Source organism: Mustela putorius, unplaced genomic scaffold (assembly GCF_011764305.1).
Source record: "Mustela putorius furo isolate JIRA1106 unplaced genomic scaffold, ASM1176430v1.1 tig00000145_pilon_pilon_pilon, whole genome shotgun sequence".
In the NCBI taxonomy this organism is placed as follows: Eukaryota; Metazoa; Chordata; class Mammalia; order Carnivora; family Mustelidae; genus Mustela; species Mustela putorius.
Genome location: NW_025421294.1, coordinates 8,693,360 through 8,720,584, shown reverse-complemented (window position 1 = coordinate 8,720,584; position 27,225 = coordinate 8,693,360). Strand labels below are relative to the sequence as shown.

At 43.3% G+C, this 27,225-nt stretch overlaps 1 long non-coding RNA gene across 2 annotated transcripts; it reads left to right on the top strand.

The window, feature by feature from the left end:
- Positions 1 to 12,688: 12,688 nt before the first annotated feature.
- LOC123390751 lies at positions 12,689 to 25,434 on the top strand. Of its 2 annotated transcripts, none has more exons than XR_006605323.1 (2): positions 12,689 to 12,735; positions 22,984 to 25,434. It is a non-coding gene; the product is annotated as an uncharacterized LOC123390751 (long non-coding RNA). The 2 variants fall into 2 exon arrangements; XR_006605322.1 differs by lacking the exon at positions 12,689 to 12,735 and adding an exon at positions 13,752 to 13,893.
- Positions 25,435 to 27,225: the final 1,791 nt, after the last annotated feature.

Genomic DNA, 27,225 nt, shown 5'->3' with positions numbered 1-27,225 from the left:
TAGGAGACTTGGAGATGAAATACCTTGCCCCGGGACACACTGGTGTTAGATGGCAGAACAGGGTTTGTGCCCAGCTCCCGGTGACCTCAGAGTTTAGATGTAAGGTGCCCGCATCCCGTTGAAGGGCTGATTCTATGCTTTAACCCATGGGCTGAAGAGGCAGAGAGAGGACCCGAACAGACTGTTAGCACCAGCTAAATGTGCAGCCGTCCTTCCTTCCACTACCAGCACCAGGCAACTGGGAGCGGGGATTATGAAAGTGGGGAATAGGACAGCAGCAGCCCCCACGGAGCCCCTCGAAGCTCCTGGGTCTCTCCTCTGAAGTCAGGAAGATTCCAAAACCCAGACACTATTTCCAGGGCTCTGGGGCAGTCAGGGAGTGTGTGCCCATGCAGCGGAGATACAGGAGGGGTGGGAAGGGCTTTTCAAAAAGACAAAGGAGGAGAGAAGTTGGAGAGTGTTTTGAGGGAGAAGAGATGGTCCTGCCAGGTTTCTGCCAACTCCTGATGTTCTAGTAAGAACCTCGGAGGAGACATGCCTAGTGGGACTAGAAGAATATTTGTTGATTTGTGAAAAAACGGTTTTCAATACACAGAGCCCGCATTTTAAGGTTTGTCCTGCCAAATTTATAAAGAAAAGAAATGCTCCAGGGGCGCCTGGGTGACTCGCCTTCAGCTCAGGTCATGATCCCAGGGTCCTGGGATCGAGCCCTGCATCAGGCTCCCTGCTCAGGGAGGAGTCTGCTTCTCCTTCTTCCTCTGCTGCTGCCCTGGCTTATTCTCCATCTCTTTCTCTGTCAAATGAGTAAATAAAATCTTAAAAAAAAAAAAAAAAAAGAAAAGAAAAGAAAAGAAAGAAAGAAAAGAAATGCTCCAGGCGCAATGCCAGTGAAATGAAGGGCACATAGTTAATCGCATCAACAAGAACAACCTGAAACCAATTTTGATATGCCTTTACTGTATTTACATTAGCTTCCAGGGTTGATGGGACAGTCTTGCCAATAATAGCTTTTATATAAAATCGGCTTTAAGGGGAGAGGTAGTTGTGGTCTCGGGTTACTTAAGATTCAGGCCATAATTTCACAGCTGGAAACTCAACTTGCAGTATCCTTTGTGTGAGCAGATCCTTGAACCCAGGCCTTGGACTCAGGAATGGGTGGGCCTGAGCTGAGCTGCTCCCCACCTGCTAGCGGCCTGGTGACTTGCATGCTGGGTGTCCTTTTAGAGTAATGATGTGATCAGAGGAACTGACCAAATCCAATGCTCACTTTTACATTCTTGCTGGGAAAAGTGAATTCAGATTAGGATCAGCTTTACTAATAAACACTCCGGAAATAATCAGCCACCTTCCCCGAGGCTACATTTCTCATGCCATGTCCTCGTTCTGGGCATATGACTAATCTCAAAGCTCTGATAAGTAGTGTGTGTTCAACGTAAATTATAAACTGGATGTCATGCTGACATTCTGGCCTTATAGTGATGAAACAGGTATTTCCAGCTCTGTCAGGTCAAACTCAGAACCTAATGAATACTCTTGGAGGTCTGTAGCTCATTCCTCACCCACTTGAATTTCAGTAACTCATCTTCTGTAAACTAGCATAAAATTACACACTTCAGGTAGTCATTTGGTTATTCCCATTGACCTAAGTAGGTGAATAATAAACTGCCCAAAGACTCACATTTTCCACTCTTTTCCTTTTCCAAAGGGACAGGCTTTCCTCAGGGGCCTGTGTCAGGGTTTTATCATTCCTACAGGCAGATTCTCTCTTAAATCCAGGCAGAGTCTCTCCTGCTTTAATTCAGTTTCCGCTTCTTGTTAGGTCTTCAGAAGTCATGGGGAATAACCGTTTGATGTCCCATCCTTAAAACCCTCCATGAATTTGAAAACAGCAAACAGATTTATCCAGAAGCTTCCCTACCACAGGATAAAACCCTGATTCCTTTTAACTTTCAATTTTGACTCTGTTTCCTCCAATAGAGGCTCCTAAGTCCCCTCTGGTGTCTTCCTATTTCTCCTGTGTGGTGATGTAGTCAGGATGCATTTAGGGGCTCATTCTCTTTCGGGGACAGTCTGCAGGCAGGTGACCCCATCTCAAGCACACCATGGAGGAGAATGTCTATGCAATCTTGTGTCCTCCCTTGTATTGCAAGATCTCTGCCACTGTTCTGGAGAGCCCAGGCAATCTCCACGGAGAGAGGGCGTCTCTTCCCATGAGTCTCCCTATACTATCAGAAAAGCCTTTTCCTAAAACTTGGCAGGTGACTTATTCTCAGACCTCATAGTCTAGAACTGGGCCACAGGCCCAGAGAAGGGGGCTGCCAGGATGGTGCAGACCAGTCACCACTCATGCCCCCCACTTCAGCCCCACAAGAGGAGTCATTTCCTGAGCACATAGCTTTGTGCTTCAAATACAAATTTCAAAACAAAACTTCAAACAAAATCAAGGTTCTACCAGCAAGGATAAGGGAGGGGCCATGGTCGCTGTTAGGGGTATTTGCCACGAGTGAGCAGAAATGGGGGATCATGGGGTGCCTGGGTGACTCAATCATTAATCATCTGCCTTAGTGGCTCAGGTCATGATCCCAGGGTCCTGGGATCGAGCCCCGTATCAGGTTCTCTGCTGGGCGGGAAGACTGATTCTCCCTCTCCCACTCCCCTTGCTTGTGTTCCCTCTCTCTGTGTGTCTCTCTCTGTCAAATAAATAAATAAAATCTTCCCAAAAAAATGGGGGAGCAAAATGATTCTCCACATAGTTCAAAATATTAACAGTAACACAACAAAACAAGGAATAATTTAAAGCCCATTAAGTGCGGGTACTGTGGGAGCTGGCAGGCAGGCAAAGATGAACGCCACGGGGCCCTTGACCTGCAGACCTAGCTAACAAGCAAACGGGGCACCCCATGTCATCTCAGGATTGTATGGTAAGTGATAAGAGAAAGGCATGCAGTGTTCTGGAAGCACGTGGCAGAATCCCTTAGCTCGACCCAGGGGTATCATTCCTGGGGAGGGGCCAAGTGGACTGTTTGTGGGTGCTGAGAATGAGCGAGAATGTATTAAGCTAAGAAAACAATGCTGGGGAGGAATTATGTGGTGTGTGACTCTTGATTTTCTAATCTTTGTAGAATATTTTATATTTTATTATTATGATTCCTCTACAGTTGATGAAATAGAAAATCCCCTTCAGGCCTGAGGGTGGTGTGCCCTGCAAGGGTCATTTCCCATGAGTTCAGTTTTTCATATTTTGTATCTGGATGAAATCCATTTTATGATCACTGAATTCCATATTTAAACAAGAAAGCCACTCATCCAGTAGGAAAATGTGCGAGGGAGTGAAAATGAATGTGGTTCTAATCATTGTGATGTCACTGGCTCTGTAAATGTTTTTTTTTTTTTTTCTTAAAGATTTTTATTCTTATTGAGAGAGAATGAGTGAGAGAGAACATGAGAGAGGAGAAGGTCAGAGGGAGAAGCAGACTCCCCAAGGAGCTGGGAGCCTGATGCGGGACTCGATCCGGGAAATCCAGGATCATGACCTGAGCTGAAGGCAGTCACTCAACCAACTGAGCCACCCAGGCGCCCAATGGGTTTGTTTTTAAGTATTGTAAGACAACTTCAGTAATTGAAACTGAGGAGGAATCAGAGTGAGTAGAAGTCTATCACATGGAATTGTTTTATTACTTTTACTTATGTGTATGTGAAGATAGGGTGGCAGGGACTTGCTTATGAGGAACGTATGTTAAATTGATGAGTGATTTCCTTAGCATATTCATTACCTTCTTAAAAATGCTCTTCAGATGGTGGGGCACTTGGTGGCTCAGTTGGTTAAGTGTCTGACTCTTGGTTTTAACTCAGGTGGTGATTTCAGGGTCATGAGATTGAGCCCCACGTTGAAACCTCGCAATGGGCATGGAGCCTGCTTGAGATTCTCTCTCCCCTTCTCCCTTCCCACCTCCCCCAGGCTCTCTCTAGCTCTTTCTCTCTCTCAAAAAAAAAAAAAATAATAATAATAATAAAAAGCTCTTCAGATAATAATAGACACTGGAAAACAAACTCTTCTTTCCTCCTGCATCTTTTTTTTCTTTAACAGATGTAAACTTTAGCCTGGTTTGTGCTGAGCTTATTAGAGAAGTATGAATATGTAAAAAAAAAAAAAAATCGCTTTTTTAAACCTTTTTAGATCCATCCTTGGAGTTCTGTAGACATGTTTTCGTGAGAACACCTTCCTTCCTCTTATAAATAAGTAAAAGATAACTGTTCCAATAAACACCCAAGCCAGCATTATAAACAGGCAATTCAGGGTAACAAATCATATAAAAAAGGGTTAGATTCCTTAACAATCAAAGAAATGAAAACTAAAACAAGGTATCAATAAACAAATCGGCAGAAGGTTTTATAGAAGTATAAGTCAGTAAATAAAGTGCTTATGTCCGGGGCTGGTGAGAGGTTGGAGACAAAGAACTTGAGCCATCGTCAATGTGACGGCCCCATAGCCAAGGTAAAGAAGGATTGACACTGTAGAAACCTTTCACTTTCTCTGTACTGTTTGCTTTTGTACAGTGTTAGTGAATTATCAGCAAGAGAAACATACATTTTTCCAAGTGAGGGGAAAAAGTTAAAAAAGAAAGGAGATCCCGTCTTCCGACTCCTTTTGCATGAAGTGCTTCCAGTTGCTCCACGTGAAAACAAGGGTTGGCTGGCTCTCAGCCGGCTCATCCAAGCTTATTCTCACCTCCTTGCATTTTAAATCCCACCTGCCAGGGAAGCCTTTGTAGTCAGACTGGGAATCTCTCCTCTGATCCAACTTATCTACCCAAGGCTGACCCAACTTGAAAAACTGGAAAATAAAAATCAAAAACAGAACGTTCAAACGAGATGCTGAAAACTAGCCCAACCTGTACGTGAAATCAACACGTCTTATCCGTGTTCCACCAGTTTGTGCAGTCCACTGGAAGGACGGGAGACACAGGCTGGAGACCCAGGCCCCCCATGTGTCCCCCCCAACACTTTGAACCCCATCATTTTTCTCACCTACTAATCAGATCTGTTCCCCTAATTTAGGAGGCCGATAGGAGAATCTGGTGAGGCAGGAGGAGTGCTATGGAAAGAGAAGGTGATTAACCACATCATTGTGTGAGCCCTGGAGGATAAGATTTGTATCGTTTGTTTGGTATGAATACTGCGTAGAAAATTAGGAGAACCCAAGATGTTCATTAACACAATGATTTTATGAAGAAAATGCAGTGGTAATCTAATCCTGACGATTTCTCTTTTCAATTTTTATTTTTCATTTCAGGATCTCAGCACACTTAAATGTCACTTAGATCTTTACATCACAGCTGTACCATAAGGAGTGTGAATTGCTACTGGGCCACCAATGGTACTTGTGTTGACACATTTTTCCAGCACTCCTCCCCCTCCCCTTTAATAATGAGAAGTTCCTTGTTACTGGTGAGAGCCACCTGAACATTAAGGAAAAGCAGCCCCGATGTGTCCAGGTGCTGGGAGTTTAGGAAAGAAACCTCAGGTGAAAGTACAAATCGGATGACCACTTCTTTCAGGGAACCTGGGAGAGGGGGCTGAGCAGCCCACATGAGGGGAAGGGGCCAAGCAGAGGTTTCTTTTCCACAGCCACGGCGACGATTTAACCTACTGTGCAGTTCTTCTTTACCATGTTTTAGATCTTGTTATTACTCTAGTTCCAGAACATTCCATGTGCTGACGCACCAAACAAGAGAGAGCAGTTTTCCTTTTAACTTGAGACAATATTTAAAGGGCAAGTTTGTCTACTGGTGGTGGCTGAATTGTGTCCCCCAAAATAGATACACTGAAGTTCTAACCCCCAAACATCAAAATGTGACCTCATTTGGAAAGAGGGTTTTACAGATGTAATTAAGTGAAAATGAGGCTGTTGACTGGCGTCCTTATAAAAAGGGGAAATTTGGACACAGAGACAGACACACTGAAGGAAGACGATGAAGATACAAGGAAAATGCGGTGAGACCAAGGGTTGGAGTGAGGCATGCTGGAGAATGCCTGAGGCTACCAGAAGCTGGGAGAGAAGCCTGGAACAGAGCCTTCCCGAGAGCTTCCAGGGGGAGCACCGTCTGGCCCACACCTTGATTTTGGACTCCGGGCCTTCAGAGCTGTGAGACGATCTGTTTCCATCTATTAAATAGATATCTGCCGACTTGATGATTCTTTCTTATGGCAGCCTTAGGAAACTAATATATCCACCCAAGTCATGCATTCTTAACAATGATTGGGAAAAATGAAGGGAGAAACCTCATCCCATTCTAGCAGTGGATACTTGGGTGACAAAATAAGGATCAGGAATGGCTTTTTCACTATGGTGGTAGATTTTTCTGGGACACTCAGCCTGGAGTTAGTTCTCTTTCTGTAGAATGCAGAGAGCCGGTAAACCCTCCCTTTGCAGCATGGCAGAGAGGAGAGGTACAGGGGCAGATGTATAGGCTGGTAGGGAACATACGGTCCCAATTTGGACAATTGCTTGGCTCTGTGTAGCATTCAAGGAGCTAACACTGTGCATACAGCTGCTTAAAGCCCAACATTTAGGGGTGCCTGGGTGGCTCAGTCAGTGAAGTTTCTGCCTTTGGTTCCTGGGATCCAGCCCCAAGTTAACTCATCAGGTTCCCTGCTCAGTGGGAAGTCTGCTTCTCCCTCTCCTTCTGCCCCTCCCCCCTACTCATGTTCTCTCTCTCTCACAAATAAGTAAATAAGATCTTTAAAAAAAAAATAAAAAGCACAGCATTTTACCAAATGGAGACAAAGACAGTGATAGGGTTCACCAAAGGGAATGAAAGTCCTAAGACCAGGCAGTGACCCATCTAACGCCAACCATGGAGACAGGAATTAGGGGCAAGAGGGTTCAAAGCAAAACAGAACTGAAAATCTCAAGAATACCAGGAACTGGACCCTATCTGGCCAAGGACTTTTTCCTTTTGCTTTGTTTCTTCTTTTTATTTTTCTTTAAAATTTTCTTGGGAAGAATCACCACTAAAGTGGAATGCCAGTGCTTAATCTTTGTAGGTATATTTGTGGGAGTAATAATTTACTCCTAACTGTGTGTGTCATTCTGTTATATGGATTCAGTTCTCAGCTCATCCTTTTGTTATCTTCTTAAAAGAAGCCAGAAAACATGGGGCGCCTGGGTGGCTCAGTGGGTTAAAGCCTCTGCCTTCGGCTCAGGTCATGATCCCAGGGTCCTGGGATCGAGCCCCTGCATCGGGCTCTCTGCTCAGCGGGGAGCCTGCTTCCTCCTCTCCCTCTGCCTGCCTCTCTGCCTACTTGTAATCTCTGCCTGTCAAATAAATAAATAAAATCTTAAAAAAAAAAAAAAGAAGCCAGGAAACAGGGGCGCCTGGGTGGCTCAGTCGTGTGCGTTGGGCTCAGGTCATGATCCCAGAATCCTGGGATTGAGCCTGAGCCCCGCATCAGGCTTCCTGCTACGGGGAAGCCTGCTTCACTCTCTTCCATTCCCCTGCTTGCGTTCCTTCTTTCGCTGTGTCTCTGTCAAATAAATAAATAAAATCTTAAAAAGAAAAAAAAAAAAAAAGCCAGAAAACAACCCCCCAAATCCTAAGATATTATTAAAGAGAAGTCCCTGGACCAAAGGGTCCCCTCGTGAAGGCAGCCCTGAGCGGGCAGACCCCAGGTTAAAGCTCCCTTACCAGAGATGCGCTCTACTCACACCCAGCCTCTATCTGTGCCACGGTTGGACAAAGGCCTCAGCCCTGAGCCTTTGTTTTCATTGTCCTGAGACCCAGCTCTTTTCTCCTTTGTCTTAAGAGTAGGCCAGGGTGGGAGCGGCAGAAGGACTGACATCAGAGAGGGTCCTAGCAAAAAATGTTACAAATTTAGGGTCATTTCCCCTATTTATCTCACCCTAAAAAGGAAAAGAAAAAAAAAAAAAGAAGAAAAAAAGCTTCTTTTGTCAAAATAAAAAACATGTGAAAAGTGCAAGTTTGTTGTTGTTTTGAAGATTTTGAACAGACGAGTGTTTTCCTTGGTACTGAGTTTCAAAATCAACACACTGACACCTGCCCGAGAAAGGAAAAACGAAGTCAGCTCTGTCATCATCCTTCCCCAGCAGCGCTCCAACGCGAAATGAAAAGCATCTCCTTGGCCCCTGCTGCCCCCAAACTAAGCTCTGCACAATGCTCCAGGACCCGCCCTGGCCACCCTCGGCCACCCTCGTCAGCCCAGGTGTCAGGAGGGGAAGGAGGAAAGGTCACGTTGTTTGTACATTTGGTCGTCTCACCACTGCTACTGTGCTGGTGACATTGTTTTTCTGAGAGCTTGTTGTTCGTTGGGCTTTTAAAAACTTAAATTATGTTTCCTTTTTTTCTTCTTCTTCTATTTCCTGAAGGGTAAGAGAGAAGCAAACTTCCCGCAGCGGTGACTGTCACGGATTTTTCCTCTGCTGTACAACTGAGGGGCTGCAAGGCAGTTCTAAAACGCGGGATATAATTATAAACGTATCTGGAAATATTTTTTAAATAAAAAATTTTAAAAAGTCAAGAGTGGGGCTGGGTCACAGCCAAGTCTCCAGAAGGGAGATGTGTATTCTGGAGGGGGGCATTAGCTCCCCGCCAGAGGTGGTTTCAAAGTAATTTAGGGTCAAGTGGAAACTGATTATACTTACCTTCTGTATCTGATTATAGTGACCTTGGTTTTTGGTTTTAGAGAGGCTGGGTTCTAGCTTGCCGGGAAGCTGATCTGAGTGGCTCCAGACTTGAAACGTACTCCTGTTTCGTAGCGTCTCAGATGAATGCTGACCTGGCTGGTATTTAAGGAACAGCTTCGTGTTTGTCCGTTGTCGCTGCCTCCACACTCACCTTGACTTCCTCCTGCTTCCTTCCCTTTGTGTTGCCTCAGTCTCTAGCCGCAACACTTGCAGGCAGTGGAGGAGACTGCCCCAGGGACCCTGGGAGGATGGGGAAGTCATTAGTATGACGAAACTTGCCCTTCCCAGGTTCCGTCCACCATCTTTCTATTCTCTTGCTATTCTGTCCTTTCTCTTCCAGGCTAGATGGAACACTTCTTCTGTGGCTTTAAGTCGGGGGGTAGGGAAGGGGTGTTTGGTCAAAGGGCATCGAGATGGGAACAGGAGAATCAAGGAGAGGAAACAAGGGGTGTAGAGATAAGGAAATCAGAGCTAGAAAAAGAGAAATAAATAGAAACAAAGACGATGAATAATACCTGATACAAAAAAGGGAGCAATGTGATAAAGAAGTGAGACGTAGAGATGGTCCTGCAGAGAGAAACAATTCAAAAATAGAAAAAATGTGAGAAACCTGAACACAAACAAACTTAGAAGCCCACGCAGGAAAGGAAAGAACCAAATGGAAGTAAGAAATAGAGTCCCAAACAGGAAGGACGTCTGAATGAGAAATGCAATTGAGGGAAGGAACAGAGAAGCTTTTGTGGCGTGTTTGTAGACCAGAGGGAGAACGACAGAACAGAGGGAATCCAGGAGTGTTTATTCCTTGCACCTAGCAAACAAAAATTCATTATTTTTTAATCACGGAAGAAATAGCTCTAAGAGCACCGGGCCTTTCATGCTATCAGTCTGTCTCTCACTCATCTAAATCCCTCAGGACTCCTTCAGAAGTGTGAGGAAATCCAGCACGAGGAAAACCACATTTCTACCCAGATGACTTTTATATAAAGTTTATTTTAGAGAGATAAGTTCTCACAGTCCTTCAAGCTGAGTTCCCTGTCCCCGGTGGTAAAAGATCTTGAGCTTTTTAGTGCCTATAAATCCCAGGGTAAGCGACAAAAAATATCTTGGTTCCTGGGGAACCTGGGTGGCTCAGTTGCTTAAGCTTTGCCTTCTACTTAGGTCATGATCCTAGAGTCCTGGGATAGGGCACTGCATTGGGCTCCCTGCTCAGCAGGGAGTCTGCTTCTCTAACTGCCTTTCTGCCCGCCTCTCTCCTGCTTGTGTGCTCTCTCTCTCTCAAATAAATAAAATCTTAAAAAAAAAAACAAACCAAAAACTTGGTTCCCAAAAATCTGGACAAAAAAATGAAATAATTATTTGCATGACTCTCATTTCAAAAGACTGCCTTACTGTTAATAAGTTAAAAGTTGTCTTCTAAGTTTAAATAATTTAACAACTGGAGTAATGAAAAAGTGTAAGTAAAGCATAAACAGATAAACGCAACACATACTCAGGAGAAGTGAAGATCAGTTATTGCATTACTGCGAACTGCTGTTACTAAACATTATGATAAATTACCAAAAAGATGCTTCTCCGCCCCCTTCTATAATTTTAGGTTATTAATTTTATTCGTATACGAGTGACTCTTACCTCGTGTGCCTCCCTTGCCCTATTTCTCTAATGAGGAAACAGAAGAAAGTAGGCAGTAGATAAAATACTCCAATTGGAACTGAAGCAAATGAGAAAAGATATCAGAAACAAATAACATTATTAGCTTTTAGCCCCATAATAAGCTCTTATTTATTTAGACCCTATTAATTTGGAATTTATAATAACTTGATTGGGATCTGGGCAGAAATTTTCCTTCATTTAGCAAACTCTGTCTTCCTAAGTAGTACAGAAGAGTGATGTAAATGAGCTTACAAGGGGAATGTTTGAAATACATCTTTGAGCACTTCAGGCAATCTCATATATGAATAATTAATATAAGAATACATATCATCCTTATCCAATAATTATCTGTTAATTCAAAGGAATTTGTTAGGTCACCCTGTAGAGGAGGGAGCTATGGGTTTATCACTGAATAGCTCTGTGACCATAGGCAAGGCACCTAGCTTCTTCCAGGCCTTGTTTTTCTTGCCTGTAACATGAAGCTGATAATATCATGTCTGCCTAGTTCAGGGGCTTCTTAGGAACGTGAAATAAGACAATGGGTGGAACCCATTTTGAAATTCATATGGTATTACGAAAATCTGTGTTATTTAAAATGAACTTACAATTCATACTTTTCACTAATTCAGTCTGACCTTCTGTCCAGCTGTGTACAGCAGTGAGGTTTTTATGCTTTATGTGGCTTCAGAAAGGAAATTCCCCAGTGAAATGTTGTGTTTGTGTGTATACACACACACACACACACACACACACACACACACACGGATATAAATACTTACCCTCTTTCTATGCCTCCTATCCCCAAAAGATCTTTGGAATCATTTTTTGTATTCTGAGTACACTAAATGTACATAACAGCTTACGACTGCAGAAGCTTGTGTGGACTTGAAGGGGTCTAAGCATTGGAGTCAAATTCATGATCTTCCATCTAGATGAGTTAGCTTAAACAGTGATCTCCTTCAGCCCCAGTTTCATTGTGTGTGAATAAAAATAAAAATACTAAATGGACAGAACTTTTGTAAAGACTAGGGGAGATCATGTACATAGCATAGTGCTTTAGAGATGATGATGATTAATATGAAAGATAAATTGCCTTGAGAAAATACTCGGAACTTGTCCCTTTGAATCTCCCGCTCCTAGTACAACTTAGCTCCCAAAATATGAAGCCAAGTGGAGTACTAATCACAGTGTCTGGTACAGTTTTATTTTTGTTTTTCACACATAGAAAACCTATATTGCTGTTGGTGAAATGTATGTCGCAAAGTATCAAAATGATGTTTCCTCAATTTTAAGACACTTGCTTTTTCACGTTTGAATGTTTTGGAAATCAGAATGAGCTTTAGAATCACTGTCAAAATAAACACATCAACTGCTAGGTATAGGAGTCTCTAAAAGCAATTGTCATTTGCTTGTGATGGGTAAATGCAGACAGCTCTTTCAGAATAAAGAATTTTCAGAGCCAGGGAGTATTGGTGTTTCTGCTTCACTCAGCTGCAAAACATCTATCTGTCAGTTTTTCAAGAGAAGTTGTTGAACTTCCTGCAAGATATAATCAATTAAAAAAAATTTTTTTTAAGGTTCTAAGCCAGGTGCCCTAGAGGTCAAACTCATAGGCAGTTTTCAGAAATGGTCACCTCTGCTTGGCAACTGCCAGTGTTCCAGAGAATCCAAGGAATCTGTAAATATGAGTGAGGATGGTGGGTAATTATGTGAATGAAATGTGTGCTGTTTGTTGGTATATATATATATATATATTTTTTTTTTTTCTGTGTTGCATTTCTGGTTTTCTCTCTCTGATTAAAACTGTCATTTTAATTAGATAAAGGAATCTTTCTTCTTTTTTTTTTAAATTTTATTTATTTATCAGAGAGAGAGAGGGAGAGAGAGCGAGCACAGGCAGACAGAATGGCAGGCAGAGGCAGAGGGAGAAGCAGGCTCCCTGCTGAGCAAGGAGCCTGATGTGGGACTCGATCCCAGGACGCTGGGATCATGACCTGAGCCGAAGGCAGCTGCTTAACCAACTGAGCCATCCAGGCATCCCCAAGGAATCTTTCTTCTAATTGACAGACTCAGCAGAGAAATTTCTTGCTTTTAAAGTCATGGGTTTACATAATTAAATTTATATTTGAGATGTCTGCACTTTTACCGTATGCATGTTACATACTTCAATACAACGTTTAAAAAGTACAGAAAGATGTTCCTGTGTATTTAGCTTGAATAACTGAGGATGTATCAAAATGTACCAGTTATAGCTTTTGAACTAGAAGGTATAATTTAAGTTTATTTATTTTTTTTTTAGTAATTTCTACAGCTGACATGGTGAGAACTCATGACCCCGAGATCTACTCTACTGAGTGGGCCAGCCAGGTGCCCCTGAACTAGTAAGTATAATTAACCATTTATAGCACATACCTTCCTGGCTAAATCTTGGGCACTTTACACATGTTATTTAATAATAATAATAATAATAATGCTAATATTTATTAAGCATTTTACTCTGTGCCAGGTACTTATCTGCAAAGGGGCGTACCAACATCTCATTTAATTTTTTTAAAAGATTTTATTTATTTACTTGACAGAGAGAGATCACAAGTAGGCAGAGAAGCAGGCAGGGGTGGGGAAGCAGGCTCCCTGCTAAGCAGAGAGCCCCAAAGGGGCTCAGTCCCAGGACCCTGGGATCATGATCCAAGCCGAAGGCAGAAGCTTTAACCCACTGAGTCACCCAGGCACGCCTCATTTAATTTTTAAAAGACCTTATGAAGAAATGTTTATAGAAGACACATATAAGTTAGTTATTATATGAGAACACACAGTGTGAATATGATCAGGGAAAAATGAGAATCTGGGCAGTGTGACTCCAAAGGCTTGCATTTATGTACTTTTTCACAGTCACACTCAAAAATATACACAGTAGGTTCCATTGTCCTTACTTCACAGATGAGCATTCTAAAACACAGAGAGGTTAAGTACTATGACTGTATCACACAGCCTGTACCTAGAACAGCTGAGATTTGTACTTGGCCATATCTCCAAAGACACTCTTAGCTCCTCTATCACAGACAAGGTAATGCCTTTCCTGGGGAGGACGTGTTCTTTAGACATAGCTTTCTTTTACATCATATCACAGTGCAGCCTAAGAATAAGAATAGGTTGGGGCAGAGGGGAAGGGGAGAGAACCAGAGGAACAGCTCTTAGAACTTGAGAGGAGTTGCTACTGCACTCCGCAAATTGGAATTTTCCTCTTGCAGTAACCTTCTTTGGGTACAGTTGCTAATTAAATTTAGTTCACATCCATTGGGATATTATGCCATCAAGTCTCTCTAACTTGGCAATATATTTTCCATTCTGCCCCTCATTTGCCCCTGTATATCTACCCCCCCCCCCTTGAAAGAGAAAAGAAAACCAGAAAGTAATAAAGGACTTTACGAAGTATATTCCTCAAGCTTGGAAGTCCCACACAGGCAGTCCCTGTTGTCCTGCTCAAAGAGGGACCCACCCAGGGGGAAGACAAGCTGTGCTCCTTGATGCCAGCCTGGAAGGTGAGGCCTCTTTGAGCTTCCTCTGTGACTTACCCTTTGTAAATTAGTTCTAAGCCTTTGAGATTCCAACTATACCAATTTTAAAAATGCTAGTTTAAACAACAATTTATTTTGGGCCATTTCAGTTGGCTGCACTTTTCTTTATTAGTAACCAAAAATTATGATTGGAGTCACCTCCTCTACCCGTGGAAAAAAACCTTCATTTCTCCCCACCCTGAGGACATTTATAATAATGAGTTGGGACTTGCAGTGGAGAGGGAGCATTGAAAATCAAAGTACTATTTTGGCATTTTTAGCATTTTGGAAAGCATGCAGTACTTGTAGCTTAAGAATTTTCTAAATGTTGGGTTCTTGAGACAAAGGGGAAGCAGATATTGGAACAGTTTAACAAAATTGTCAATCTTTTGGAGGAGTTAACTGACTAGAATAATTTGCCGGTAGGAGCATCTTCTCCTTTCTGTGCGGTTCAGTCTTCATAAATGTCCGTTACAGTAGTGCGTATTACAAAGAAAGGTGATCCTTTCAGATCAGCATCAACCTAAACAATAAAAAAAGTTTCAGTGAGACCTCTCATTAACAAGATTTATGAAGTAAAAGGTTTTTTAAAAATTCCACAGTCCACCTGTTTCGAATGCTTGTCCTTTTAAACAGTGGGTTGAGGGGTGGGTCATTTTTTTTTTCTTTGTTCTCAATTTCCTTTTCAGTTGCTACATAGTGACATGGTTAGCACCTTCAGCCATCAAGAGGGTCAAAAAAGAAAATAACACGCCCCTCTGGATTCTAGAAACGGGTCTGCACCCCAGCATCTGTTAGCTCGAAGTCAAAGCCCCGTGAATGCTGGGATTCCAAGCTTAAACCTCCACTCACAGGGTGCCTGGGTAGCTCAGTGGGTTAAGCCTCTGCTTTCGGCTCAGGTCATGATCTCAGGGTCCTGGGATTGAGCCCCACATCGGGCTCTCTGCTCAGCAGGGAGCCTGCTTCCTCCTCTCTCTCTCTGCCTGCCTCTCTGCCTACTTGTGATCTCTCTCTGTCAAATAAATAAAATGTTAAAAAAAAATAAAAATAAAATAAAATAAAGCCTCTGCCTTTGGCTCAGGTCATGATCCCAGGGTCCTGGGATCGATCCCCGAATCGGGCTCTCTGCTCAGCAGGGAGCCTGCTTCCCCACCCCGACCCCCACCTCCCTCTCTGCCTACTTGTAATCTCTGCCTGTCAAATAAATAAATAAAATCTTTAAAAAACAACAACAACAAAGCTCCACTCACAAGCAAAAGGGTTAGATAGGAGGTGGGGGCAAGAAATTATTTTTAATTAAAGAAGTGGAATCTAAAAGCAATGGCTATGAAAGTTTAGCTGAAAAATGCTAGCCTTTCCAATGCATTTGAATATTAGGAACCAAGATGTGAATGTCCCTTTTCATAATTATTGCAGTGGGTGGAGCCATCGTCCACCCAGGGCACGTCCTTCATCTGGTCCCCAGACAAGAGAGGCTCACTCAGGTGGCTCAGGAAAAGTGTCTGTTTAATAAGGTGGGTCTGTTTGTGAATCCCTGGGATGGGTCCGAGTTTCCTGGGGCAGAACTCTTAGGTAGGACTCAGGAAAACCAGAATCTGAACAACGTCAAATACTTGCCAGTCAGTCGGGGCCTCCCCGGCCACAGCTGCACTGATGGGGCACCAGCGGGACTTCCGATGCTGGAGCCTAATGCTGGGCTTGCGAGTTTCCATGTTAGCGCCAAGTTCAAATGCCTGCTTTGCCACTTCCTTGTCGTGTGATTTAGGGAGATTCATTTAGCAGCCCTAAGCCTCACTTTTGTCATCTGTAAAATGGGGATAGTAATGGTCAGTCTCTTGCAGGGTTGTTTAAGGGCCAATGTATGGAAAGCCTTTTAGCACAGCACCTGGCACATCCCGTGTGCTAATAAATTATTGAAATGTGTTTTTATCCTTTTATTACTTAGGCCATTTTTAGCTGCATGATTTGAATGTTGTGATGACACCTTACAAAACAATGCACACAACTTTGAGGTTTCATGAGTAGCCGGAAGCTCGAAGTTCGGCGCCAGGAAAGGGGATTTGCTAGGTCTTCCATTTCCTTTTCCATAACTTGGCCCCTCTGCACTCCCCAGGCTCTGAACTCCCATCTGTGGAACTCTGAAAAATGCAAAAGGGTGGGAGGGAGACAGCTACCAGCTGAGGAAGCTGGTCCCACCCACCCTCCATCCTCAGCCTCCCCAGTCCTCTGCTGTGTGAGCCTCGGGCCCAGGACTATGTGTGCACAAAGAAAGCCGCTATCACTGGACCTATGAAGGCACCCAGTTAGGGGTAGGCAGCATCAAGAGTGGTGTCCAGAAGGACAGTGTCCAGCAGAGCTGACATGGGTTGGCTCATTCGGAGTCTGGACTTTAGATCAAGTAGGAGAAACTGGTTCCCAGAGTAAAACCCAAGATCCAGCAAGGAGGCCCCTAAGTCCATTCCTGGAGCTTATTCAGGCTTTCCAAGCTTCTCCCACCTTCCCACAGGGAACTCAAAGAATAGGGCCTTCCTTCCTTCCTACTCTGACCGAAGGCCTGTTGGCCAGCAATGGCCTCAGGGAATTGTAAACCTGTAGGAGAAAGACATCACAGGCCAGGGCTGCAAACAGGCAGTTCAGTGAAAATCTATTCAATTGGAGGAGGCCTGCAGAGCTCTGTACTCAGCTCCGGAAGCAGCGTGGGAGGAGCCTGGCGTCTGCCCTGCACACCAACCCTCCTCAGCTCTTTTCTCTCTTCTGTGAAGCCTACTTCAAATCTTCTCCATTCTTAAAAATCAATAGGGAAAAGACCAACTACCTGGTAGAAAAATGGGCAAGGACATTACATTAGTCAGCGTTCTCCAAAGAAACAGAACAATAGGATCTATATAGACAAATAGATTTATTATGAGGAATTCGTTGCGTGATTATGGAGACTGAGAAGTTCTTGAGATATGTTGTTTAAGCTGGAGACACAGGAAATCCAGTGGCGTAATTCAGCCAAATATGAAGGCCTGAGAACCTGGGGGAGAATGGGGCGGGGAGCGGCTGATGGTGTAAATCTCAGTCCCGGGACGGGAGAAGATGACACACGTCAGCTCTGGCAGTGAGGCAAGACAAACCGGCAGGCGAGTTCCTCCTTCCTCTGCGTGTTTTGTTCTATTTAGGCCCTCACGGTATTAGATGATGACCACTCAAATTGGGGAAGACAATCTACATTACTTAGCCTACCAATTCCAATGCTAATCTCATGTGGCAACACCCTTGCAGACACACCCAGAAGTAAGGCTTCGTCTAGGACCCTGTGGCCATTCACCTTAATCAGTAGTAAAATGAATCGTCTGGGACGTGAAGAGAGTGCAAGTTCACAGCTACACATTTTCCCTAGTAGACACTCTCCCATGGGCAAAAGAAATAGATTAAAGAAGGTATCCTTCATAGTGGGGTGGATTTAGTGAATATTTTTATTTTGGCCAATCTGATAGGTAAAAAAAATGAAATCCTGTTTTACTCTGGATTTTTTTAACGGTGAGGAAAAGACTAAGTTCATTCTTAACAGATATTCTTGCCTTGTACTAACAGAGAAATAGAAACCTCAGTGAGACCATCTTCAACCCATCCCCACAACCAAGCCTGTGCTCTTTCCTCTCCCACACTTGCCTTTCTACTTTCTTTACCTTCCCCAGTCCCTGGATGCCATCCCCAGCATCCCCTAGGACTTTGCCTCTCTTTGTTGAGCTCTCAGCCCCTTGTCCCTCCTGAATTTTTAGCATTGATATTTAAATTAGCCAAAGTCTCCCAGATCTAAAACTACCACCCAGCAGCTGCCCCAGACCCTCTTTTCCTCTTTTTCATTAAACTTCTTGAAAGAGGTGTCTACACAGCCTCTATTACCAGCTCCTCTCCCTATGTTTGCTCTGCAGTCTGCCTTCTGTCTCTACCACCCTCCTTGAACTTGCCCCTCCAAAATCACAGTGACTTTCATGTTGCTGAAATCACTGGACACCTCTTCTTGAACATTCTCATCTGCTCCTTCAGCTAGCTTCAGTTACCATGTCTCTATATCTAGTCTAGATCCCTCAATAGCTAACTAGCTAATGAAGTAACTGACTTGCGGGTAGAAACCTGTCTGATACCATCCCATACCCCCATCCCTTCCCCTACCCTGAGCTCAGTCTCTCACTGGACAACTCTGTCGTCCATGCACTTGGCCAAGCTACAGACTTGGGAGTTGACCTGTCACCTTACCCCTCCCCTGTTTCCCTATGGCCAACCTTGCAGTTATCCTTCGAATCTTCCCCTCAGCTACTATCCCACTTAAGGCCACCATTTCCTCTGGGTCATTACAACATCTTCTCCTCATTCGATTCTCCACACTCCCTGCTGTAACACTTTCAAGGGTTTCCCCCTACCCTCATGCTAAATTCCAGATTCCTTAACATGATTACAAGACCCTTTGGGACCTGGTCTCATTCACCAACCCTGCTCTTGCCTTCTAAGACCCGGCCCTATTGGACTTCATAGTTTTTTAAAACCCACCATTCTTGCTTACTCTGAGTCTTTGACTATGGCATTCCCTCTGCCTCTTTCCTTGTTCTCTTCTGTGGGATAACTTCTACTCATCCTTCAGGTCTTGGCTTACAGCTCTCTTCCTCCAGGAACTCCAAATTTGATTGTTTCTTTAGTCCAATTCTTCCAATAAAATTGAAATTTAAGATGGAATTTATCACACACACACACACACACACACACACACACACCCGCAGTGTATCACTATGACCCCTACCACAGTCTCTGGTACTAGTAAGTGCCCAGGAACAGTTGAATGCGTGATCAACCCCCACTTCCCAAAGCATTTTAACAAAGAACCCTAAATAGAGTTTTGCTGCTTTTGTGGAATCATTAGGGGAGAGAGAGTTTAGCCAGAGGTACCCTACAGAGTTAGAATTGTAATTCTAACTAATTTGTTAGAACTGTTGTCTGGTGATAGATTTCAGAATTTATGGTAATTTTGCCATACTGCATCCCCTCATCTTTCTTTTAAAAACTCTGTGTGTGTGTGTGTGTGTGTGTGTGTAAATGCACATATGTGTATCAGAGAACAGCTCTGCCAAGTTGGTTTGTGTAGTCCAGTAGTCTGAACTAAAAATCTGTGAGAAGATTGTGTTTTAGCAAGTTTTCCAAAAATAATCTTGAGGCAAGAGAGTAGGAACTGTGTATTTAAAAATGTAGTTTAGTGGCAGCTGTACATAAGAACAGATCGTATTGCTTAAATTTTAACACAAAGATACCCGAAGTGCACTGTTGAGATAAGACAGTGTACACGTTCAGAGGCTCAAAGATGACCAGTGTCAGAATTAGGAATGTCAATCTTTGGCAGAAGACAAAGTGTCTGGAAGCTAGAAGACATGCCTGTTTGCTCAGATTAATTCTGAGAAGGGGGGATGGAATCAAGGAGCATGGGATTCCAAGCAAAATTCAGAAAGAATTTCTAGGAATGCAGTCTGAGTGAAAGCAAACCTTTTAGCAACTGAAAGAATTTAAATACCAGGTTGAATAAATGAAGGAAAATGGTGGAAAGGAAGGAAATGGTGGAGGCCTAGCTTTTAAAAGAGAACCAAAGTAGTTCGGTCTTAACAGACCACACAGAATTCTTAATAAGAGGAAAAGAAGGCAAGAGAGCATGAATGCTCACACTGGGTTTCCAGAACTGTAAGGAGGGCCCCACAATCCCCCCAAGCTCCCCACCTCCAATCGGGCCCCTCAGGAGCCCCCTCTGCTGGAACCTTTCTCACCTTACCCACACATAAAGCTGGGATTCTCTTCACTTCAAACACCAGCCTGAGTCTTTTCAGTTCCTGCCACTTAATAGCTGTAGGGCCTGTTCGTCCACAGCCACTAGCCAGGTACAAGCCCTCTGCTACTGCCTGGCCTCCAGCCTGGCCTCAGGGCAGGAAGGAGTGTCTGTGCTGTCGGAACTGAGTGCTGAGCCATGGGATCTGGAGATGGACCGCCTGGTCACAGCCTGGTTCCGGGACTTTCTAGCTAACCAATGCCAGCCCAATTTTTCTGTGTCTTAATCTCCTCTTCTGTGAAAAGTGGGAATAGTAGCATCTGGCCCATAGAGCTGTGTGAGGATTAGATGAGCTGTGTATAACGTTCATAGACCAATACTTGGTCCGTAGTAAAACATGTTCCATAAACATTAGCTACCATGATTCCTTATTTCCTTATTCCCTCGCTTCCTTTCTTGACTCATTTCAACCTGGAGCAATCATCTTCAAATAAACTCTGACCCTTCAACTTACTGCTGAAAACACTTGGAGAAATTCCCCATGGCTTGTAGGGAAATCCTAAATGCTGAAAGAGGCCTACAGACCCTTTGTCCCTCTCCAGCCCCATCCTATACCCCATCCCCCTGTTCTCGGAGCTCCAGACACTCTGACCTTCTTTCAGTTCTTCAAACCCTTGCAGCTTCCTCTCACCTCAGGGCCTCTGCACAAGCTGCTTCCTCTGCCCGGAATGCCGACTCATCCTTCCCGTCTCCGCAGGAGCCTCCCCACTTCCTCAGGGAGACCTTGCCCGGCCTGGCCTTCTTAACTGGGTCAGACCTCACTAGAGGCCCACGTTTTTCTCCTCCATAGTGCTTCTCGGGGACCCTCTCTGACACATTTTCACGTGGTAATTAGATTTACCTATCTCTCCTCATGAGAGTGGAAGCTCTATGAAGGGAGAGACCGTGTCTATTTTTCAATGACTCCAACTCTCAGAGCCTAGCACATCTCCTGAGAGCAACATGGTTGGTGCTCCATATCTTTAAGGTATGGAAGAGAGAGAGGGCGGGCGGGAGGAAAGGAAAAGTCATGCCCCAGTGTCCTTGCCTCTTCTGGAGGCCACCCTGCCCTGAGGGTTTGTGGTGGTTGCGAAGAACCTCTTCCTTCCACTGCCCACCACCTTTGATCCATTTCTGTGCTTCATTCTCAATGAAATTCCAGTGTTTGGTCTTAGAAAAAATAGTCCAAACATTGGTATTTGAAAATGTGAACCTCGAATGCAATTTGTAGCCTATTTTTTCTCATACAGATATTTTGTGGCTCCAAGAAAGGGCAAGGTCATCAGTGTGATCCAATGGGATTCCCTGACCAGCCTGCCAGCTTGTTCCCTGGTGTTTCTGACACAAAAGGGAGCCACAGCATGAGCTCTGGCCCAAGCAGAAGGTAGTGGAAAGAAGAGTGGAGAGAAAGGTCTTCCAGGTTCACCATTTCCACCACCTAGGGAAAGTACTAAAGAATGAGAGTAAGCATAAGCAAAAGGACTCAGTTCTCTGAACTAAAAGCAGAAGAGAGGGGGGCATTCCTCTCACCGCATGTGGGTGAGCATAGAGGAACTCCAGAGGACTCAGAGAACGAAGGAATGTCCGAGTGGAAAGGGGTGTTTTGCCCTCAACCCAACCCCATTCTTGCCTGCATGAACCAGCTGAGGGCCAAAGAAGGGATAGGCCCTGCCTGAGCTGACACAGAGGCTTGGACTCTCCCGGGGGACTAGAGAGGAACCTGAGGTTTCTAGTGGTTTGTGCTTTGAGCTCTTATCCAAAATGTAGGTACTTCACCCTGGTTAAATCCTTCCATAACAGTGTGGAGTCGTTTTATCACGCCCATATTACAGATAAAAACACTGAAGCTCAGGAAGGCCCGGCACAAAGATGAAAGCTGTTCGGTGGGAACATTCTGAGGTTAACACTGCCAAGTATCCTTGGCCTTGACTCTGCACTTGAGCAGTCTTGTCTGCAGGGGGACCACAGGCTCTGTTTCACCCGGGTCAGTCCTGGTTTACATCTGTGGTCGCTCTATCCGTAGGAACAGCACCTCCTTTTGTTCTCAAAACATGCCCCAGCTGGGATAATACATTTATTGGGTGATCACTCTAGTGTCTACAAAACCTGCTCATGGAGTGGTTGCAAGGATTCAATGGGATTTTGCATGGAAAATGCATGGAATCTGGCACATACTGCTAAATAGATGCTAGCTGTTGTTACTATTACAGTTCCCATTAGGAAGGCATTGGAAGAGGGATCAGGAAGGAGTAAAGCCACGCTTTCCCACTAGATGCGCCCACCATCATGGTCTGCGAATGCCGCTCCCTGGAGTCATGCCGCTCCCTGGAGTCATGGCACCTCCCCCCCCACCAGGCCATATGGAGGCACTTAGCTGGCCTTGTCCACCTCTCCGCCAGTCACATTCAATGCCTGGGTCTCCTTGGGTCCGGAAGGGGAAATGTTGTATTTTTTTTTTTTCTTTTACTCTAAAGTCTAGAGCCCAGATTCTGAGGAAGAGTCATACAGAGAATCCTACAGAGGATCCCCTCCCGCAACCCCAGTCTGTGCTTAATTAAGTGAGTGGCTTAAGGGACTTGCCTCCTCTTCACGATTAAGAGGTGGGTGTGAATATTTTCCTCTGGCCCCCTTAAATGTTCTTGATTACAGTAATAAAAATGCTAAGCTCTATTGCTTCTCGTCAGAGTAAAGGCGGCTGAAAACTCCTCATTCCCTGAAGAACCTAATTGTTGATTCTAGTGCGTCTAAACAGGTGTTCTTTAGATTGCTTTTTCTAATGCCTTTTCACTGGAAAGATCAATTTAAATGTTGCTTTGAGCTAATCAGTGATTGCTTCTGTATTCATCCAAATTTATATCTTTGCTTCTGTGTGCTAGATGAGACATTACTTTCAAAGTCTATAAACTTAAATAAGGTAGGTGATTTTTAATTTAGCTCTTTGTCCTCTTCTGTCTTCCATATTTTATACAAAGTATGGGTATATTTCTTTTATTATTTAAAATCCTAGCTCAAAACTATATTTGAACTTCCTGAGTCATCTTTGGATGTCTTAGAGCGCCAAGTGTGGTATGTCCTATGCAGTGGGTAGTCAATAAATATTTGCGGAAAAGATAAATTAATACCTTAACCTGGATTGCAAACAAATTGGATTTGTTGTCTCTAGGTGTTTGAGTTCAGGAATTCTTTAAATATTGTCCGAACTTCCTTGTGTCTGCATCTGTGTTTATTCTATTCTCTCTGCCTAGAATTCCCTCAGTTTCATCTCTTGGAAATCTCACGTTTGTGCAAGGTTCTCAGCAAATGCCGCTGCTCCATGAAACCCACTTGCAGTCTCCAGCCAGCTCGCATGGAGTCAGTCTGCGAACAAAGGAAGTGGACAGAGTCACACCTGTGATTTTCCAAACCCCACAGTCCTCTACGCCTTTCTTATCTCAGCCGATGGATAGCTGTGCCCTGCCTTTATTCACCCACTGTGAGCATGTGAACTTCTTAAGGTGAGACAGAGGGGGTGCTCTGCTGAACCACATGCGGAGACCAAGAAATAGTCATTGCTTTGTGAATTGCATGGTTCTTGTTTTAAAGAACGACATTCTGAAAGCAGAGTCTACCTGAATGGACACATGATGAATGTGGCTTTTCAACCAAGTCCTCAGAACATGAAGCTTGAGAACTTACAAGCCATCGGTTGGTACTCTCTTTCACATGCGAAGAACCTCTGGTTCTGGGTGTCCTTGGTCTTGGTTCAGATAAGCTGGCTGGAAAAGACCAGAGTTCAGCCAGCAGATCTTCAGAATGCTCTGGAAGACATATCTGTGGGCATAACTTAACATGTGTCAGTTTATCCTTGAGTGTAAAGTGCACTTCGTGGTTGGATATGGTAACTGGCTAACTATTCATAGTTCCCCACTCCCTCCCGTTTACTGCCTGTTTCTAAGCAGCAAAGTTGTGGTTCAGTGACTTCTGTCTGGATAATATGAAAACAGGGCACCCAGCCAATTTTGATGAGCTAACTATTTCCCTAAATTATCATGCCTAAGCAAAGGGCCCCAAACCGGCTGTTCAACACTTATCATTGGATTTGGGGGATGGGCTACGCTCAGGCATATCATCAAATAGCTGAAATTTTACATTTAAGATCGTCAAGCAGTGAAAACTGGCATCCTTAGAAATGACTGACAGTTCCCCTGCCTCATTTCTGCTACACTGAATTAGGTAAAGGGGGAAAAAAATCACCTTCACTCTTTTTACGGATTTCTTGCTGGAAACCCATGTGACAGGACTATAAATTTTCACCAGATTGATGGGAGAACGGACACTTCAAAGGTGCCTGAAAGACATTGCAAAAGGTCCCAATTAACAGAATGCAGCTAACACCTCAAAAAAAAAAAAAAAGAATAAATGTTGCAGTGGGAATGAATCTTGCTCGGAGTGCTGTGCTGTTGGCTGATTGCCTGGCAAGAGTGGTGGCCAGGACTTGCCAGCTGGCTGATCCGCACGCCTGTAAAGGATGCGGTCAGCTTACACCTTGGATTTTGATGGAAATCTTAGAGATCGGCAGGCATTCTCCCTAGTAAAGTACCTTAGATCAGGTCATTGCTTTTGTTTCAGTTAAGAAAATGTCCTGATGGCCAGGATCAGAAGACCAAGTCGGCACTCTGCTCTAAGGGAGAATCCATTACTGGATCAGAATAGATACATACCCTGAAGGAGACACAGGTTGTAATTGAAGGTGGCACACTCATCTACAAAATCCCCAAGTTAAACCAGTCATGCCACTGAAGCAAACCAACTGGCTCGCCAACAACCACACATCTTCCCCCAAGTTCCTCTCAACAACCAGTTTGTCAGACTCTCAACTCCAGAGCTACTGGTGTCCTAGCCTCTGGGGTTTACTCGTGGTCGGCTGTGAGGAGTTGTATTGCTAGTTTGTTCTGCGTAGATCTGAAGACAGAAATCAGGTGTAGCCCCCACGACAACGGCTAGCTTAGTACTTGTCACAGGGAGGCATTCAGTGAATGACAGAGGGGCCAAAGGAGCTTCCATTGTCCAGAGTCTACACTGAACATTTTAAAAACTGTTTGCAGAAATTGGCAAAATATCAGTCTCCCAAGTCTCCCAAATGGATTTATTTTTTGAAAGGTATTCAAAACTGACTTTAACATTTATTTTTTAAAAACTAGCACACAAAAATATGCAGAAAAAACAAACAAACAAACAAACAAAAACACAAAAGAAACACCCTGGGAAAGTTTGAAAGCCAAATTCGGACTGGGAAAAGCGTTTGCAAGACTGAAGATGTACATAACAAAGAGTCAATGTCCTTACTATAGAAGAGTGGACAAAGAACGTGATCTGGGAATTTACAAAATGAGAAGGGATCTTTCAACATATGAAAGCATTTTCAACCTTACTAGTAACCAAAGAATACAAATGGAACCAGATACCCCTTTCCATCTATTGATAGGGAAAAACTGTACTCTAAGATGGCTCACCAAATCAGCAAGAGAATTCCAGTCTCTGTCTCAAAGCCCTTCCAGGTTCTTCTTTCCTATCCCGTTTCCCGCGGGACAAAAGTACCAGGTATGCAGAAGCAGAAGGGCATAAATTCCCCTCCCTGCTTGTGCTCGGGGCTCAGACCTTTGGAGAACAATGTCGTCTGAGCCCCGCGGTGTTAAATAAACCTCTGATCCTCCAAAGTCTCTGAGTGCTGCTTGGTTCTTCCGCCAGGATCCAGTCCAGGTTCTGTAACACTATCATATAAAGAAAAACCTGAGTTGTACTAGATGGGTTATTTGACACTGTCATACACTACCCATGACAATGCAAAATAAAACCACCTTTCTGGAGGGCAAATTGTCGATATATATATATTTATATTTATTTAAAGGTTTAACTCTATGACCTGCAGAAATTCATCCCAGTTGAATGAATAGATCCCAGGTAAATATGTAAAGATCTGTGTACAAGCAAACCTGAAAAGCCTAAATGTCGAACAACAGAAGATAAATCAAATGAGGTAAACTACCTCCATACCATCCTGTAGCCATTAAATTAGTAAAATTGGTGTCTATTAGTTCGAATTGAAAGATATTTATAACATATCAAGAAAAAAAAGCAGGCCACAGAAAAGTATGATCAAGTTTTTGAAAAACATATTTATACATATACACATACACATCTGTTTATATTTACACACATACACACAAACAGGTTTACCTCTGCAAGACAGCTGTGATTTATGCCTTCCTCAGAGTCTTTTTCATATAAAAAGATTGATTGAGTTTAGCTCTGTGATAATAAATATGAGGGTTTTGTTCAAACATAAAGGTTTTATTTATTATTTATTTATGTATTAACTTCCAAGCCAAATATTTAAAATATTTAATATTAAACATATCAAAGTATTAAATACTTGCACCAAATATTTAAAACCAAAGCTTTAGTTCAGCCGACAGAGGTTTGGACATAGACAGGAGTTCACCAGAGGAGAACTGCAGATGCTTGCTGGATTAATGATGAGTGTACTAATGGTTTGGTTTTTTTTCTCACCAGCGATCAGACAGGGTGAGGTTTTTAGAGTTAAGTATTAGTGTGAAATGTGGCTATATACACATGCATGGAGGAATGGGGAAGTTGGATTAAATGAAACCCAACAAGTCTCTCGTGCTTTAGGTTTGGTCCGATATAAGCATATACAGACAACCCTTGATTTGTACTGGATTGGCTATTGGAGGATTATTTTAAGGCTGCGGTTGATTGTACCATTTCAAATCTATGGAGGAGGGGAAATTATTGGGGGAAGGGAAAGGTCGTTACAAAGCAGGAGAGGAAAACTATAAAAGGGTAGGAGAAAAAAAGAATCTTTGTTGTAATGCCTTAGAAAATTAGTTGGTGGAGAATAGTTGAAAATTACAAAAGTCAAATATAGTAAATCAAATTATCATTAGTATTTGTGAGTATGTGATTGTGAAAAGACGGGCTAAATGACTAGCTAACTGTCTTTTCAAGACCATTGGTAATAGAATCAATTATGGTTCATTATTAACTATATTAACAGAAAATTAGCCTTTACTAGCTCCTAAAAATATGAGGTTGTTATAATAGACTGTGGTCCCTTATCAGCATATGTAAAACCTGGAGGTTTATAAAACAGCTCCCTTCCCAGAACTACACTAGATTAGATGATCAATTAATGACTAAAATGTTATTGCATCTCTTTTTCATATTTCTTGTCAAAAACTTAAATATTCCTGATTCAACTTGTGTTTCTGTTTGAGTAATATAATTTGGTCATAATTGGTTTCATTTCGATTGTCTTTACATTTTGGATACTTATTATCTTTTCTGTCACCCACTGGGAATGCCAAGTACCAATTTTTGCTATTTAGCAAGTCAGTGAGGAGCTTCCCACTGAGTTCCTTAATTATTGCTAATTGAATATTGTAAATGGTTTTTCAGGATCACCATCTTGGCAATCTATGTGACAT